Genomic DNA, 18,843 nt, shown 5'->3' on the forward strand with positions numbered 1-18,843 from the left:
GGGGGGGGGGGGGGGGTCTTCCGTTCTTAGGATAGAGATCAAGGTCCTATTCTTTTCTTGTGTGATTAGGTTTTATTTAGCATTATAAGAAGGTTGTGGGCTCAAATGAGTGATGGGTCAATTGATATTGGGTTTTGGGTAGTGGGCTTGGCCGAATTTGGGCCAAGTCAAGTTTAAAATAATAGTCTTCTCACATAAAAACAAGACAAAATTAGTCCAAAACTTTCTTCTTATCTTTTTTTTTTTTTGGAAAAATATAATATCAATACTATTTTTTGTATTTTTTAATTTTATGAAAGGTAATGTGTAAAACCTCAGAGAGGGTCAAAAATTACATGTCTGTACTGATAGGACCATTATCTCATTCTGAACCAAATAATGGTATGTGCGCTTTGATAAATTTCATATAATCCGATCGCACTGGTCCTATATCTAATAATATCGTCTCACCCAGTATGAGATGCTCGGGCAACAAGTCATCCCATACATGACCAAAAAGTCTCACATGATGCCACAATATGTCAATAGGCTACAAACTTGAACGTGATACATAAGAAAAACGAACTCTAGAAAGGTCTACTCAACCCACATAACTAATTAGGCAATCGAAAAGGTGTCATGAACCTACCTCACAAAGATGGAAAACAAAACACACAAAATAGAATATAGGGAATGGTACTCAACATCACACTGTTGTGGCATGCAACCCAATCCACACACAAAATCTATAAGGAAATACTTACCGAGCTAATGTTCTCATGACCACTAAATATCTGAATATCGGACACAAGCACGCCAAGTGAATAATACCATCCCTGGGGAGACAGATAGAGCCATACGCTTCAAAACGCAAGCACAACTAAGATGCGATATATGATCTAAATCACAAGAGCCATCCTGCTCACATAACACCATCGCTACGCGGAACCTCAACACATAAGAATATTTTCAAGCCGTTTCACAACTCACACGACACTATATAGTATTACATGAAATAGCCGACGATGAAATAACATCCAACGTCTGAATACTCCTCCATAAGGAGTGCTATGCTGAAATAAACTGAGTGCCCTCCAGGCATAAATTCTCAAATTAGTGATATTACCACAATTTTCACACTTGGTTTAAATCTTCAACCAATCAAGTGACTACATGTCACACTTACAGAATCTTCTCGTGAGGTACGCTCCCACAACCTTACGCACTAGATTACAAGTCTGCACATCCATACCACTGGTCACACTAATATTGTAAGTATATCAAGAATCCGTAACCAAGATGCAAAGCCTCCGACACAAAATACCGATCTCAGGTGGCGCTGGAGACAATACCACCCTACTCCAAACATCCAAATCCCCTTCCTGCTCATGCGAGCTCATGACATCATTGTCAAACATGAACCGCAACCTTGATCCTAACTTTAAAATTTCATACCGCTCACTGCACCTAACAAGCCAATATGCGATAGTACAAGAACTTCATCATAACTCGTGAACCACTAATATGGTAAACACTTCATCACATAGAAGCTTTTTACTTAACTCATTCCAAGAGAACCATAGCAACACACGAGTAAATTCTCATAATCATAGAACATTCAAATCCTCAAGTAATGGTCTAAACCACCATAACCCTTCTGGGATCCGCCTACACATAACAGGCCATAATACTTGAACACTCCCAATTAATATCAATTACGGCAGCCGTCGAGCCTCACACGTACCGCTATCACTATGCCACTTCAACCATGGCTAACCAATCTAACTTCTTCTAATTCATCCTTAACTTGCCTTAGAATAATAATAGCTCCATTCCTTACATCACCAATCTAAATCCACACTCACCTTGAGCGACCCCATTCCACGAGACCATATTGTCTCCAAACCCATGAACCGTTCATGCCCTCTTTGCACACATATTTGCATCCTCAACTGATACACCCATTATGATAATTCCTCTATGAATCCGAAGTCATTTTCTCTTATTCCTCCAAATGCTACACTGCAAGCCGAAAATATCGTAGAACATTCCGAGCCTTTTATTATAATCCACTGCAAAAGCTTGATTCTTAATCATACTGCGGGCTTGAATCCTTAGGCACTGCATTTGTAACCTTTGAATTCACTAGGACCGTTGTTGAGAGTCACCAACTCTGGCTTGGTCCCGAATATAACCAACTCCAAGGCTCTGCTGGCACATGAACACCGATCTCAATGAAGCACCCGACTGAATCACTTCCATTGTAAATCACCTCTGTACGAAGCATAACTCATGAATCTTCCCAAACCAGAACATGAGTCAATAAGGCCAACTATAATGCACATTTATCAATTCATTTGCTCAAATTACCACGTATGTTCTTTTCCCTTAGCTATGATAAATCACCAATAAGCCGATAACCCAAACCTCACAAGTAGATAACTATGCAACCCAATCGTAGGCGGTGGGACTCTCCCACTTAGCTTGAAGCTACTATTACACAACTCTGGAACCCACCAAGATTCTTTCTTCATTATTGACATGATCTTACACAACCAACCCACCAAATTCCTCGAAATCATTCTGTTAGCATTTCACGAACACTCTGAATCTCTAACAACATTCACATATTCGACCTATTACCGGATAGTCAGTAAAATCCTTCGCAGAAGCTTCGCCAACCATGCGACCTCTGAAATGTTCACAGTAGATAACCCACCTGTGGAAATTACATGCCGATATCTTCCAATATCGCTGTACAGGGTACAATCACTACGACATCAATAACTCCTCCTGAGCCCGTTCTCATTCACCAATTGTACCAGACCTTTCACTTCCTTATGGATATCAACTAAATGTGCGACAATATCTTCTAAACCAAAGTTATATTGCATCCCTCTTCATATCAAACAACTCTTTTCTGTTGCATCCAAGCTCCTGACGTATAATAGCCAACATTTTAAATTAAGCCCATGGACCCAACCACCGTCCACTAAAATTCCCAAATCACTCTAAACTTTTCCTCAAGGTGTGAAGTTACCCTGCCACTGAACCCATATGTTATTCTGCCACTCTCCCACTTTGGTCAAACTTACTCCTTTAAGCAACCATTCAACTTCCACTCCTTGCATCTGGCCTTCTAGAAATTGAATCACCGCATGACACTTCCCACATGTCCTTCCTTATCCTTTGTTGCTCAGTTGTTGCCTTTAATAAAAATCTATCTCCGTAGAACATGAACCCACAGATCGGTACTAACTTTAAACCTTTCCGAAGATCATTTTTCTCGAGCCATCAACACTAGAAACATCGGTTCATTCCTGAACCACCCCGCTATCTCTAACAGCCGCCCCTCCAATACTATCGCACAATATCTTGCCCTAAGGCGAATTGTAGAAGATCATAACACTGGAAAACTTAACATATTCAATCGAGGATGATGACTCCACGTCGCAGATAAAAATTCCACCACACTTGAAAACACCAAGTCTCATTACTCTATCAACCCAAACCTGAACATTTATAGTCCGATTTCCTTTTCTCCGTCGGAAATAAATTACTGAATCTCTGGATCGTGCTCTGAATATACCTCCTTTCAAGTCATTCATTGCCCCAACACAGGGGCAAACATCCTACCATCATATCAACATTGTGCGATAACCAATCATGATCTTCATAGCAACCTGTGCATAGCCTCAAAGCTCTTAGAAGTACAACTACTAAGCTGAAACGACAGAATATCCTTCCGCAAGGCGACGACAATAGCCCAATCAACTACGCAGGGAGAAACATCCCGCACCACCTCTGTAGTACCATTAAAATTCCTCGATTCCCAATTTAGAATCATCGCTTCACATCGCATAAGATTGAATGGGAAGGAAATGAAGGCATAAGCCTCAAAGAAATCAAACTGCATGATAAGGAATCAAGAAGGGAAGTGATCCTAACAGCCATATAGCCTCTCGAAGATAAGTATAGACGTCTATGTACCAATCCACAAGACTCGCTCACGACTCGTGAGACCTAAGGAAACCTAGTGCTCTGATACCATGTTGTCACGACCCAAAATTTATTAAGGGTCATGATGACGCCGGACACCACTGTCAGGCAAGCCAACACCAAGAAGTTAATTAATTCCTCATTTTAATATTTTTGAAATCATTTCTTTTCCTTACATTAAACAATAAATAATGAACTTAACCGAGAAAATAATGTTGTCTTTAACAAATTTAAATACTGAATAATCCCATAGTCATCCCAAAACCCGGTGTCATAAGTGCATGAGCAATTTCTAGGAAATAAAATGTATTACAATAACTGTCAGGAATACAAATTGGACAGAAAAGGAAGTACAATACTTTGAAGGAGACCCTGCTAGTTGCGGGTCATCTCGAGAGATAAAACTCACCTAAGTATCTGTATCAACCATGCCGTTGCGCCCAATGACGCCGCTAGACATACATGTGCCTGTGCAACAAAAATGCACATCAAGTGTAGTATGAATCCGAAAACAACGCATACCCAGTAAATGTCCAGTTTAACCTCGAAGAAGTAGTAACGAGAGGTCGACTTCAACACTTACTAGTGGTCCAATAATATAATCAGTCGTGGATTTATTAAAAACAGCAGTAAACTCAAGGGAATCATGTAGCAAGTAAACAATCATTTTGATAATAAGAGATTTCCAAATTCATATTTCCTCAATTATCAATTTATCTCAGGCCGTGATGGCAATATCATTATTTATAATTTCAAGGCAAGCAATACAAGCATGCACAAATCATGCCGAGGTATACGACCCGATCTAACATAATATTTAAACTATGTACTGCCAAAAGGTTGAATGGGTCAAACCATAGATGAATCTATTATCCCGCTTGCAAATCATACATGCGACGCGGTCAAATATAAATAAATACATCAAACAGTCAATCAATAATTCATTAGGGAAACAATTACCCAAAGAAATGGCAACTTCACTTTAACGGTCAAGCAAATGATGTTTAAGTTCTTTAGAAATTCATTTACCAATTCGATATGATTTAAGAAATTTAAATTGTTAATAAGGTTACAAATATTTTAAGTATAACATGCTTTCAGGTCCTAGACTACCCGGACTTAAGCATATAGTAGCGACGCACGGACTCTCGTCACCTCGTGCATACGTAGACCCCACAAATAGAAGCACATATTTAATTATTTCACCTATGTGATAGTTCCCTCTTACAAGATTAGAAAGGAGACTTACCTCACTCCGAAATTTCCATAACCGGCTTCCAAGCCTTTCCGATGACTCAAACTGATGCCCAACACTCCAAAACTAGCAAAATAATGGACAAACCAATGAAATTATACCCTAATACTTATAACAATTCAATTTATATAAATTCCCAACTCCGCTCAAAAAGACAAAATTGCCCTCAAGCCCACTTGCTCGGATTCCGAAAATTTTCGAAGATAAAGTTTACCCATAACCTCACGAGCTCAAATATATAATTGACTCTCAATTTCATGCCCCAAATTCGTGGTAAAAATCCAAAATATTAATTTCTAGGCCTTCTACCAAAAATTCACAAATTCTACTAATTTCCATTCCCAAATCCATATATAATCCAAGTATTTAACTCAAAACTAGTAGAAACCACTTACCTCATGCTTGGTGATGAAAATGATGCTCCAAAATCGCTCCCATGGAAGAAATGGGATTGAAATGAGCCCAACCCCCGTCTTTTAAAAGACACTGCCCAAACGCCCATTCTTCGCGATCGCGAAGGCTAAAAAGGAAGCCTTCAAAATTTTCCTCTACGCGTTCGCGAACCTTTGACCACTACCCCCTTCGCATTCGTGTTCCAGCAGTCGCGTTCGCGAAGGCCAACCGCTCCAAGCCCCGCTTACTCTTCCTCTTACGCATTCGCGACCCCTATATCGTGTTCATGAAGGCTAGATTCCATCAGCCTCCAAATTCCTCTTCACGAACGCGGGACTCTCTTCGCGTTCGCGTAGTAGGACACCAGATAGCAGCAACAACAACAACAATTCCTCCCAATTTGGTCCAAAACCACCCCGAAACACACCCGGGGTCCCCCGGGACCCTGTCCAATCACACCAACCAGTCCCATAGCATAACGAGGACCTGCTCGAGGCCTCAAATTGCATCAAACAACACCGAAATCCCGTATCACACCCCAATTCAAGCTTTATGAACTTTAGTACTTCAACTTCAACATTCGTTGCCGAAAGCTATCAAATCTCGTCCGATTGATCTCAAATTTTGCACACAAGTCATATTCGACATTACGGACCTACTCCAACTTCCAGAATCAGAATCCGACCCCGATATCAATAAATTCACTTCCGGTTAAACTTCTCAAAAACCTACAAATTTCTAACTTTAGTCAAATGACTCCAAAATGTCCTACGGACCTCCGAATCCACTTCCGGACGCGCCCCCAATACCAGAATCACTATACAGAGCTATTCCCGGGCTTGAAATCCCAAATAGACACTGATAACACTGAAATGCACTTCAACCCAAATTTATGAAATTCTTCCAAAAATGCTAACTTTCGCTATAGGCGTCGGATCACTCCCGGGTCATCCAAAATCCGATCCGTACATATGCCGAAGTCCAAAATCATCATACGAACCTGTTGGAACCTTCAAACCCCGAGGTCGTTTACTCAAAAATCAAACCTTAGTCAATTCTTTCAACTTAAAGCTTCTGAAATGAGAATTTTCTTTCCAAATCAACTCCGAACTTCCCGAAATTTAATTCTGACCACGCGTACAAGTCATAATACCTGAAGTGAAGCTGCTAATGGCCTCAACTCGCTAAACGACGTGCTAGAGCTCAAAACGACCGGTCGGGTCAATACAAAATCAACGTATTTTAATCTACTATAGCATGTTTATCCCTTTTATTTTTCGGAATAATTCACAAAAATAAGCCAAAATACATTACATTATTTGTAAAATCATGTTGAGTAGATATGTATACCACAGGACTCAGAATACTTTCGTATTTAACAAAAGAGAAAATACTTTTGTGTTTCTATTAACGATATAAATTTAATAATCTCTATTAAATTATAACTATTAAATAGTTAACTCTTATGGCTCAAAACAGCAAATGATGAAATAGGCTTTTACAATTCTGTAAGTTTTTTTTTTCATAGTCTTGATAGACGTTTAGAAGTTGCAACGGGTCTTAATTTATTTCTTTATTACTATACGTTTACATTTAGTACAGTATTGCTTATGTCCGAAGAGTTTAGCGTGAAAATTAATAAAAACGACTGCTACGTTTTGTCAATTATATTAACTAGTCAATTGGGATAAATTTGCAAACCATTCACACATGCACATGCTAGGTAGGGATTATTTTTCTAGTTCACAATACTTGATATCAATTTCCTTAAGTGATTTTGTCTTTGAATATGTAATGACACTATTTACCCTTAAAATCGGATAATAATTAAATTTGTAAGTGATTTTAAGGATATAAGGATTAATTTGACACAAAGCAATAAATTGGATTAGATTAAACAAGTAAAGATAAAAATAAATTTAAACCACACGCATGGGATAGTTTCAGCCTTAGTGAAATATTCACCCTCGATCCAAGCTCACTGTAGTCAACATTGATGAATAAGAAAAGAGCTAATAACAGAGAAAAATGATAATATATTGTCTTGGAATGCTTGATACAATGTGTGTAATGAATCATCAGTCCCTCTTTATATAGTAGGAGAGTCTCACTCTAGGTACAATTCTTATAAAAGGTAAAAATCTTCTAATTAACTGATTGTTGATTCCCTATCGATAAGTGCCAAGATCCACGCCGTGATACCCGTCCGATCACAGATATCACAACTTTCTGTTGGCCGTGCTTGGCTACCTGACAACGTCCTTCGCAGTTATTCAAAGCTAGGACTGGTCCCAAACCATGACCCCGATATTTTTGAGGATGGGCGTTATGCCCCCCGGACTCCGACTTGATGAGAACTTCGCCTCAATTTCGGCCCCTTGCCATCATGTCTCGAGCTTGACTTATCACGTCGGGAACTTGGGTGTATCACGATCCGGTTTCACCTATATACAAATAGTCCCCTGGTTTCTCTGAGAGTACACGACGAGAAACGACATGAGCTCCTATTTCCTACTTCGATACATCGTGACAGAAATGAGAAAACATTCGAAACGTCTCGTCAGTCACGTCACAATGGCATTAAATTCATATAAGCCGCCCATCGGGTATCTCAGAAAGCGAAACATCACCGAGTTCCTATAAATACCACCTCCTTTGTTTATTTTTACTTTACATCAAACCTTCTACCCTCTTATTCCTAGGATATCAATATTCTTTAGCACTTTTACCCCCGTTATTCAAGGTCCTTTGCAAAAAATAGTACTCATCTTCTTCTCAATCCAACAAATCCAATCCTTCAACTTCCTTTCTTTGCTTATCTTTTCCAGATTTTCCTCTATTTTTACTCTCTAAAATAATGACAAAGACTTTCAAAACCGTTTCCCAGAAAGAAGTTCCTTCTACTTCACGGTGTCATGACCCAAATCGATGGGCCACGACGGGTGCTCGAGTCCTACCTGTCGAACATCCTTAAGCATGCATCTAAGATAAGAAGAGAGGATAACATCCTATATGTCCTGTAGACTCATGTCTATAAGTATGGTGCACAACACACCCATAAACAAGACTCTATTAGACACGGTCTGTGGATAACCCTAGGACAGACCTACTCTGATACCACTTTATGGGAATGAATAACATAAACATCTTTAACTGCTAAGAGTAGAAAAACTTATGGAATATCATTACGTTTACGTATCATTACTTGGATCATGCCAAAAGAAAAAAAAATTAGCCTTAACATACCTGAGTCGATTCTCTTGACAATACCTCTAACATACGTTAGACGAAAGACATAATGGCGAGATCGAAATAGGGAACAATCCATAGAAATGCTCAAAACAATAACTTTGCTATTGCAAAATCCTCTTTTTTCAAACTCTTTCTCAAGGGAATTAGCATTAATGTTATGTATGGAATGCTTGCTGAAACTCTTCTTAGGAGATTAGAGTTCACGTTACATAAAATGGAAAGCTTTGGCTGAAACTTTTCCTTAAGTAACTATGAAATGGGAAGCTTGAATGACTTTTAGAAAATGACGTTACTAATGTTATGGAAACTTTTGTTGAAATTCTTTTCATAAGATATTATAGTTGTTATTCTTACCTTTTTAGGTGGCCCCACATAATTAAGCTTGGTATCACAATTCATTCTCAAAGTGTGACACTTTGCAACCGTTAATACTTAGTCATTAAATGGAAAGGGATGATTGCCATGTTAGGGGGAGGGGTTAAATCTTATCCCACTCTTTAATTCGTTTACCCTTTATCCTTCATGACATTTACTTATTGCTTTTTATAATTAGCATAAATACATATAACCTCAATATAATCTCGTCCCCGAATCTACATTGATTAACTTACGATAATACTTTAACATACGAAAATGCGAGATGTAACACGCGGCCGGTCACTGAGGTCTAAGAGACCGCTCCGGGCATGGCGGTTGATGAACGAGTACCCGAACCTCCCCTAAAATGTTCATCCCCGGGGGGACGCTCGGTCAATGATGATTTCAGAATTGAAAAGCCTTCCTCTGTACAGGGTCGGTGTAAGGAGGTCTCAAGATACATCTTCTCAATTACTAAAGAGGTCCTGCCTACGGTCCGAAAAGATTGAAACTGGGTCGATAAAAACATAGTGGTACATGACCCCGAGAAGGCCATTACCACACATGTCGAGGGATATCTGAGTGTTTACACTTATCCCTTTACATTGGGACCAGTGGACTCGGTCATTATAGATTTCTATGAGAGATACGATGTATGCCTCGATCAGATTCATCCTTCAATATAGAGGATCGTGATCCTCCTGCGGCTTTTGTTGACAAAGTCGACTCATGATGTTTTACTGTGGATCATCTATTCCATTTGTACAGTCCCTGAATATTCCAAAGGGGCTGATAAAGCTAGTGCGCCGGGTCAGGAAGGCCCCATTCTCAAGTATCGATGATCACCGGGATTGAGGCTAGCAAGGCCTTTTTGTCCAAATGAGGACTCCAAACTTGATTATGACTTAATGCGGGCTATTCCTCGAGAAGTGGAATACGTCACATAAGTAGAACTTTCCTTTGACTGTTGATTTTATGTTTTACTTCCCTTTTCCTTATCGGTACTCATGGTGATGCAGCCGTCACTCGAGTCCCAAATATTGTCCCGCGACTCAAGGAGTGAGTCGAAGGTATCATTTCACATATGCCATACTCTGAGCTCTCATGGCACAAAATTTCGAAGGGTCATTGGGAGGCCCGTTCTCATGGTAAGATTCCCTTCTTAAATAGGTTGTGTCAGGCCTTTTCTTTTAATAACAAGTCCTTATTTCCTTTACTTTCTTTCACAGGTTTGCCTAAGAACGTCGATCTTAGGCCTCTAGTTGGTGGCGAGGACTTGCCTGTTAAGTCTCCTGCTCTAAGGTGGACCGAAGAGAAGAAAAGAAAGAGTACTCCGAGTTCCCCGAGCTCAAAGAAAAAGAAAACACGAAGAAGGCTGGTGCATAAGACAAAGGAGAGCACCAGCCCCTGAGTGCTCGACTCGGACTCACTCCTCTAGCTCAGGGACGAGCCCGAGGAGGACGATCTTTTTCTAGCCCATGAGCAGTCTATGCTCGAGGAACGGATGACAGCTGATGGGGAAACAACGGAGGCCAATCCCTCTCAAGTTCAAGAGGCTAATGCAGCAGTGAGGGTCGAGAACCCTCGAGATGCTAGTTGACATAACGAAATCACCTTCATTCACAGAATCGATATTCGGTAAAGCTCAAGCACCAAAGGAGCAATCGAATAAGGGGTTCTATGGAGCGAACGATCCCTTTCAAAGATTTTTCGATGGCGTGGGCTCCATTGCCATGGAGGACGCCACCAGATTAGGTGAATTAGAAGTACCGAGGAAAAGTTTGTCTTCGGGGGAAAGTGGATCTAAATCAAGCCCGAGACTGGTCAACTGGTTCCCTACCCCAAGTGTGGATCTTGGTCGGAAGTGGTCAATTATCATCACCATTTTGAAGGATGCCCGGGTTCTTTCCACACTCGTTGGGGTAGCTAGTTATCTCCGGTGCCTGGTAACCGAAGAAGACCAGGCAAAAATGAACGAGTTGGATTATTCATGCCTCTTCAACGAGGCACAACATGCATTGAACCGGGTAAGGTTTTACCAAACCTTTTAATTTTTCAACCTTGGTTATTGGTTATCCTAATATTTCTTCTAATATTTGCAGGCCTTAGTGCTTCACCACGATACCTTCCTTCGGTATTGAGATGAGCTGAGCCAATTCGAGGCCGAAGTCAACGAGCTCGTTGAGAAGAGAGACATGTACAAACTTCTCAGTGAGACAAGTGAAGGAGAGGCTAAGAGCCTTCGAGCCGAGTTGGACGTGTCTCGGAAAGAACACGTCGACCTGGTGGAATAGGTAAAATCTTTGAAGTTAGTGATGATGAGCTAGACATGGTGACTAATAGTCAAAACCCATAGGTCCAAATGAAGATGGATCGGATCGACTAGCTCGGGGCCAAGATGGATGTAATCAAGGTCAATGATGAAGAGTGGAAAGGAAAAATGGACCTCTTGGCCTTGAAAAAGGAAACTCCCTGGGTGAAATTGGCCTCGACAAAGGCTCAACTTAGAGCGATGAGGGAGTAGGCTAAGGCACAGTCCCAAAAAATTGAGGAGCTCAAGTCTTAACTATCTCGGTTGTTGCCAATCGGGAGACCCTCGCCAAGGAACATAAAGCTGCCAAGTTGGTGGATGAAATAACTAAGTCTGATGTCGATGAGATGGTGGCCCAGTATAGAGCCGATGCCGAGGTAGCCCAAGACCTCTTGAAAGACATTGTTGAGAATAAGAAGCGGCATCCCCGAAGGGAGGCCCTCGAGGAGGTTCATGCTCGGGATTTTGATTTATCGACCGAGATCAAAAGTGCTAAGGGGCTTGAGGCCGAGGCCAAGAAGTTGGCTTACCCCGAGGATGAAAAAGACTTCGAGGGTCCAGGCAGATCTAGGTGTAGAGAAGACCCTGATGGTCCCGATAATGAGGCGGACTCCGGTGAGGACCAGGCTGCTTAGCTGCCTTGCAGATGTTTTTGATTTTTTGTTTTTTTGTCGAGAGTGTTTGGCCTTTGAAAAATTTCTTGTCGAGGCAGTTTGGCCTTTGTAAAAATCTTTTAATATAATACAAGGTTTTCTTCCTTCAATAAATTTCAAACTTTTTCTTTACGATTGAAAAGATATCAAATGCCTTAGCACGTAATAACTATGTCTTATTCGGACGTTCGAACATGCCTCGTTCCTGATATTATTTTGCTTAAGACTTGTGGGGGGCTCGGTACAACCAAAAGCTTTTCCCCAAAGTACTTAGAATATTTTAGATTACAATTTTGTCGAGGGTAGCCTTTTGAACTGGTTTAGAAATTTTGAAGGCCTTATGTTTTGGTTATGGGTGTCGGACACCTCAGAACTGTTCTAGGATAGTCGTAGCCTTTTTTCGTTCGGGTGTTTCCCAATGGGCTTGTTACCCCAAGTCATCTGGGCTTACTTTTGACAACCGTCCCCAAACGGGGATGGCCGTAGCCTTTAAAGTACGGGCACTGCATGATAGGCTTTGTGTCCCCGGGCCTTGATATACCGCGTCGTTCAAGCCTACTTTGGACGACAGTCCCCGAGTGAGGTGGCTTTTGGGCTCGATGTCTTTAGGGGACCAAATGTAAGAAAGAAAACAACAAAAAATTTAAGGGACAAAATATTTATCCGTAAGGTAGAAACTTCCTTTCATTTTTATGCGTAATGTACAAGGTTACACATGTGTACAAGTTTTGTGTCACGTCTCAGGTGGTCTATGTGGGCACAGTTCATTTGACCGTTTGGCCCTTACAGTAAATCCTATCGACCGCGCCTAGACTGTTTGATCACAAATTTTCTTTCCTTGCTAAAATTATTCTCCAAGGGTGATTCCCCCAGTATTCGAGGCCTATCATAGAGAAGCCTCGGGTACTGTTGATGCGATTCTTGGCACTGATTCATATCCGGTATTCAATTCTAAGTTAGCACGATCTGTCGCTGCATTATTAAAAACCTTGTCGTAAAATTCATTTGGGACAAACCAGTTCAAGAAAAAAAGAGTGCAACACGTGCTTTCAGGCCTAAAAGTTGCATCGTTTCTTGAATATTACCTGTAAATGTTAGTTCAATAAATAAATAAAATAAATGAATGGGATCATACCTTAGCATTGATATCGTTTCAAGTGAGCTACGTTCCAGTTGTTCGGTAGTTGCTCACCGTTCATTGCTTCGAGTTTGTACGATCTTTTTCCGGTTATCTCGATAATTTGATACGGACCTTCCCAGTTCAGTCCTAGCTTCCTTTCGTTTGGGTTCCGAGTGGTTAGTGTGACCTTCCTTAACACCAAGTCCCCGACATTGAAGTGTCGAAGGTTGGCTCTTCGATTGTAATACCTTTCGATCTGTTGTTTTTGGGCGGCCAACCAGACGAGGGCGCACTCGCGCCATTCATCTAATAGTTTCAGGCTCGTATTCATGTCCTCGTCGTTCGACTCTTCGGTCGCATATCGGAATTTGAGACACGGTTCTCCTACTTTGAACGGTATTAGAGCTTCGGCATCATAAACCAATGTGAACGGGGTGGCCCTGGTACTGGACTTCAAGGTCGTATGGTATGCCCATAGGACTTCAGCAAGATTTCTTTCCATTTTCCTTTGGCTTCGGTCAATATGTTTTTGAGATTTTGGAGTCTGGTTTTGTTTGTGGACTCCCCTTGCCCATTCCCACTAGGGTGGTAGGATGTTGATAGGATCCTTTTGATCTTATGGTCTTCGAAAAACTTACTTACTTTGCTATCAATGAACTGCTTCCCATTGTCGCACATGATCTTGGCCGACATTTCGAACCGGCATATTATGTGGTCCCAGATGAAATCAATGACTTCCTTCTCCCTGAATTTCTCAAATGCATGGGCTTCCACCCATTTAGAAAAATAGTCAGTTATAAACAATATAAATTGAGCCTTACCGGGTGCCCATGGAAGGAGGCCGACGATGTCTATCCCCTATTTCATTAACAGCCAGGGTGACAAGATCGAATGCAACAGCTCCCCGAGCTGATGAATCATTGGAGCATGCCTTTGACATCCATCACATTTTCGTACGAACTCTTTCGCACCTTTTTCCATGTCAATCTAGTAGTAGCCAGCTCTAATTATTTTCCGAACCAATGATTCGGCGCCCGAATGATTTCCGCATGTGCCTTCGTGGACTTCCCTCAGAACATACTCGGTATCTCCTGGTCCTGGACATATTGCAAGTGGGCTATCTAACATTCTCCAAAATAGGGTACCGTCTTTGGACAAGCTGAACCGGGCCACCTTCGTACGTAGAGCCCTTGATTCCTTGGGATCCGAGGGCAGTGTTCCGGTATCCAGGTACTCTATATGCTTGTTTCTCCAGTCCCAAGTTAGGCTTGTTGAGTTTATCTTGGCATGACCTTCTTCCACTATCTATCTCATGAGATGTACGACCGCCCCCGAGTTAAAATCGTCGTTAACCGACGATCCCAAGTTAGCAAGAGCATCAGCCTCACTGTTTTGATCCTGAAGCACATGTTGTAAGGTACACACCTTGAACCGATGTAATCCAGGTATCTGTTCATTCGTTCCTCCCAGACTTCAAACATCTCATTAACTTAGTTCACCACAAGGAGGGTGTCATGCTTAGCTTCGATCACCTCTGCCCCCAAACGTTTGACCAGTTCGAGACTTGCAATCATGGCCTCATACTCAGCCTCGTTGTTAGTCAATTTTACAGTCCTGATAGATTATCTAACTACACTAGATGTTGGTGTCTTCAATACTATGCCAAGTCCGGATCCCTTTGCGCTTGAGGAACCGTCCGTAAAGAGGGTCCAGATTCCCGAAGAAGTCCCCGAGTTCAAAAACAACTCTCTTTTGACCTCGGTTATCAAGGCCGACGTAAAGTCGGCCATGAAGTCTGCCAAAATTTGAGACTTAATGGCGGTCTGGGGTCGATACTCGATATCCTACCCACTGATCTCCATGGCCCATTTGTCCAAGCGCCCCGAGATGTTGGGTTTATGCATTATGTTTCTCGGTGGGTAATATCACACCTCTTTTTTACTACCCCGGAAGGGTATAAGTGAGTTTTTTCCAATTTAAGTGACAATCGAAATGGGATTTATTTATTTATTTAGAGTCGCCACTTGAGATAATTTATGGTGTCCCAATTCACTAGTTTAGAATCCCGAATCGAGGAATATTTGGCTCTAATTATGGTCTGCGAACACAGAAATCCGGGTAAGAAATTCTGTTAACCCGAGAGAAGGTGTTAGGCATTCCCGGGTTTCGTGGTTTTAGCACGGTCGCTCAACTGTTATTATTGGCCTATTTATTTGATCTTTTACACGTTTTAAACCTATTGTGTATTTTTAACCTTTTAGCCACTTTTATTTATTTAAAGAATCAATTCAAGGTTACCTAAAACATATCGCGAGCTACGCTACATGAAATGCACCCGTGGTTCACAACACGTTCTATTTAACCTTGTTGGAAATTAGAACCGGGTCACATGAAATGTACCCCCAGGTTTTAGTAATAGGTGTGATAATTATATAATTGACGTGCCTAAAGCAACTACGAAGTTCATTTTTAATATCTAAATTAACATTTGTGAGGGCCATAGATAATTTAATTTGCTTATGGCATACCTCAAATCTATTTCCTCAAGTACTGATCAAATGGAATTGTCCCGTCAACAAATTTGCTAATAAATGACAATGAACAATGGTGGCATATCTTCAACAGCAATTAAGGCATCGTTTGTCATTAGTTTTTTTTTTTGAATTCCAAAGAAACTCCAAAAAATCTTCCTTGGCATGTGAACATACTAATGCGAATTGATATGGAACCATCAGTACATTTTCTTCCCTTTTTTTCTTAGTCAAGCCTAATTAAAAGGCTAATGATCCAACAATGATCCCAAAACTAACCGGTAGAGAACATGAAAGCAACGTGAATTCCAACTCATGCGAACATACTAACAATCTCAAGCACACACACAACAAAGACTTCATACCATAAAAAATTGATATACAAGATTGAAGAGAAAGATAAGAGTGAGAAACGGACCTCCAAAATTAATATGATTCTGTTTGTTTTGAAGCTTGACAATGCACAGGACCGCGACCAGGCCTCGACAAGCGAAAGATTGACCGAAACTCGTGGGAGAAACTCGAATCTCACCGATGACTCGAACTCTACTCGACCCGAAGAACAATGAATCTCAAAGAGCTGATCGAAAGTGAAGTTTGATGCGTTTTCGGGGTTGCGGCGGGGCTGATTTGAGCCGAATTTTCATACGATTTTTTTGAAGTTGTTTTCAGCTGGTTCTTGTAGAGAGAGGGACAGCGATTTAAAGGTGAGCTCGTGGTTGTGCTTGTTCGAGGACGGAGTGGCTGGCCGTTGGAGGAGGGCAGCGGCGGTAGGGGGCTGGTTTTTTGGTGGTCGTTGTTTTGTCCTCAGCCGATGCTCCTTTCAGCTCTTTTGGTCCCTATCGGCGTTAGCTCTGGGCCTTTTCTGAAGAAGATGAAGAATAGTGGGGTGGGTTCTTTTCCTTGGTGTAGCGGCACTGATCTCTTTTACTCTCTAGGTCTCTTATGCTCTAGAGTGTTATCGGTTGCTGCTGATACTTTTAGCTCCTCTAGAATTATTGTTAGGTCTTCAAGGTTTTTCGGTTAGCTTCCTCAAAAAGATGATATCGTGAGGGGTTCTTATTTTGAGAAAACGGCGGATTTGTCATAGGGTCTAGGTCTGATTTTTTTTGTTGCATTTTCAGCTCATCTCCTTTTAGAGTCTTAGAGTCTAATTGTTTTATGGGGTTTTTTAGGTTAGGGGGTATGAGCCTAGGAATTATGAGCTTGCGAATTATGAGCTAGGTCCAAAATTAGGCATAAAAATGGGTAGCTCGAGCCCAAGTTTTATTCTTTCCCCGCGAACGAAACTAAAAATACGATCTCATTTATTAATTAATCCTACTTAAGTAAAATAACTATTAAAATAATACTGACTATTAATACAAAACTATTTTTGGTATCTTTTAAGACTAAAAATGACTACAAAACATTAATAAATTTTGTTTTTGTAATTTTCATTTTCTTGTAATACAATAAAGTAAAAGAGTCAAAAATAGTTGAAATAACGATATTAGGCCTAAATTAAATATTGACATGCTAAAATATAAAAAATCTTGGGGAGGGTCAAAAATCACATGTCTACAGCTGCCCCTCTTTGACTGGAAACGCGAAGAGTTTTCAGACAAAGAACGACTAGACAAGCTTTTGACCCGACCCTCATTTAAGGAGACCAAAAATTAAGAGGAAGGAGAATGTGATCGGACCCTGGTATCTGAGCTACCTACATATCCTTGGCTATAAAGGAATCAGGCCACGTGTAGTTTAGAAGTGAGTGAAATGATGGAGTATGCCGAGGTGGAGAGCCGATCGAGGTGCCATTCCGTCGAGGTTACGAACGGTCTTGTTATTACATCAAAAATCAAAAAATGAAAAAGACTAGCTAAGCCTATCAACTATGAGTTACAAGATTTCTATCTATAAGTCTTCTAAAGCTTGATCTTGGGTCTTGAATGGTTCTTCATGCAGACTTTGGATTTGAACCTTGACGCTTGCTACTTGCAGGTGCTAGTTCATTCTTCTTCAGCTTTTCGGATAAAAACCGGACATACCATGCTTGAGACTTCAGACATGTCTCGAGCAGCTCTCATCTTTCATCAACTTCTGCATTTGGATTCACTTCTTGCCTTCCTTTTTTTTATTCTGTATTGTGACTAACTTCTGTTGATCATCTCGGACTGTTGACTCGCATTCTTGCCACGAGCTTCTTTTGTTACTGACTTAAATTGCATTATGAAGTGAATTCCCTTATTCTCCAGGTGACGCTTGATTTCCAACATTCGAACTGTATTCCTTTGAACATTGCTACTTCCCTTTATTCTCCAGGTGGGCTCCTAATTTCCAACACTTGAACTGCTTTCCCTTTGTTCTCTAGGTGGGATCCTGATTACCAACACTTGAATTGTTTTCCCTTTGTTCTCCAGGTGGGTTCCTGATTTCCAACACTTGAACTGCTTTCCCTTTGTTCTCCAGGTGGGATCCTGATTTCCAACACTTGAACTGCTTTCCCTTTGTTCTCCAGGTGGGCTCCTGATTTCCAAAACTTGAACTTCTTTCCTTTTGTTCTCCAGGTGGGCTCCTGATTACCAACACTTGAATTGTTTTCCCTTTGTTCTCCAGGTGCGCTCCTGATTTCCAACACTTGAACTGCTTTCCCTTTTTTTCTCTAGGTGGGCTCCTGATTACCAACACTTGCATTGCTTTCCCTTTGTTCTCTAGGTGGGCTCCTGATTTCCAACACTTGAACTGCTTTCCCTTTGTTCTCCAAGTGGGCTCCTGATTTTCAACACTTGCACTGCTTTTCTTTGAAACTTGACTTGCTTTACCCTTGTTCTCCAAGTGGGCGCCTGATTGCCGACACTTTAACTGTGTTCCCTTGCTCTCCAGGTGGACGCCTGATTGCAAAACTTTAACTGAATTCCCTTGCTCTCCAGGTGGGCGCCTGATTGCCAATATTTGAACTGCATTCCCTTGCTCTCCAGGTGAGCACCTGATTACCAAAACTCTGAATTGCT

The 18,843-nt window shown here is 41.1% G+C and overlaps 1 long non-coding RNA gene across 1 annotated transcript; it reads right to left on the reverse strand.

Moving 5' to 3' along the window:
• Window positions 1-4,231: 4,231 nt before the first annotated feature.
• LOC107776576 (uncharacterized) lies at window positions 4,232-16,961 on the reverse strand. Its single transcript, XR_001646005.2, has 2 exons — window positions 16,269-16,961; window positions 4,232-4,446 (listed from the first exon to the last, which is right to left on the reverse strand). It is a non-coding gene; the product is annotated as an uncharacterized LOC107776576 (long non-coding RNA).
• Between the last annotated feature and the right edge of the window lie 1,882 nt (window positions 16,962-18,843).

This window comes from Nicotiana tabacum, chromosome 5 (genome assembly GCF_000715075.1).
Source record: "Nicotiana tabacum cultivar K326 chromosome 5, ASM71507v2, whole genome shotgun sequence".
NCBI lineage: Eukaryota > Viridiplantae > Streptophyta > Magnoliopsida > Solanales > Solanaceae > Nicotiana > Nicotiana tabacum.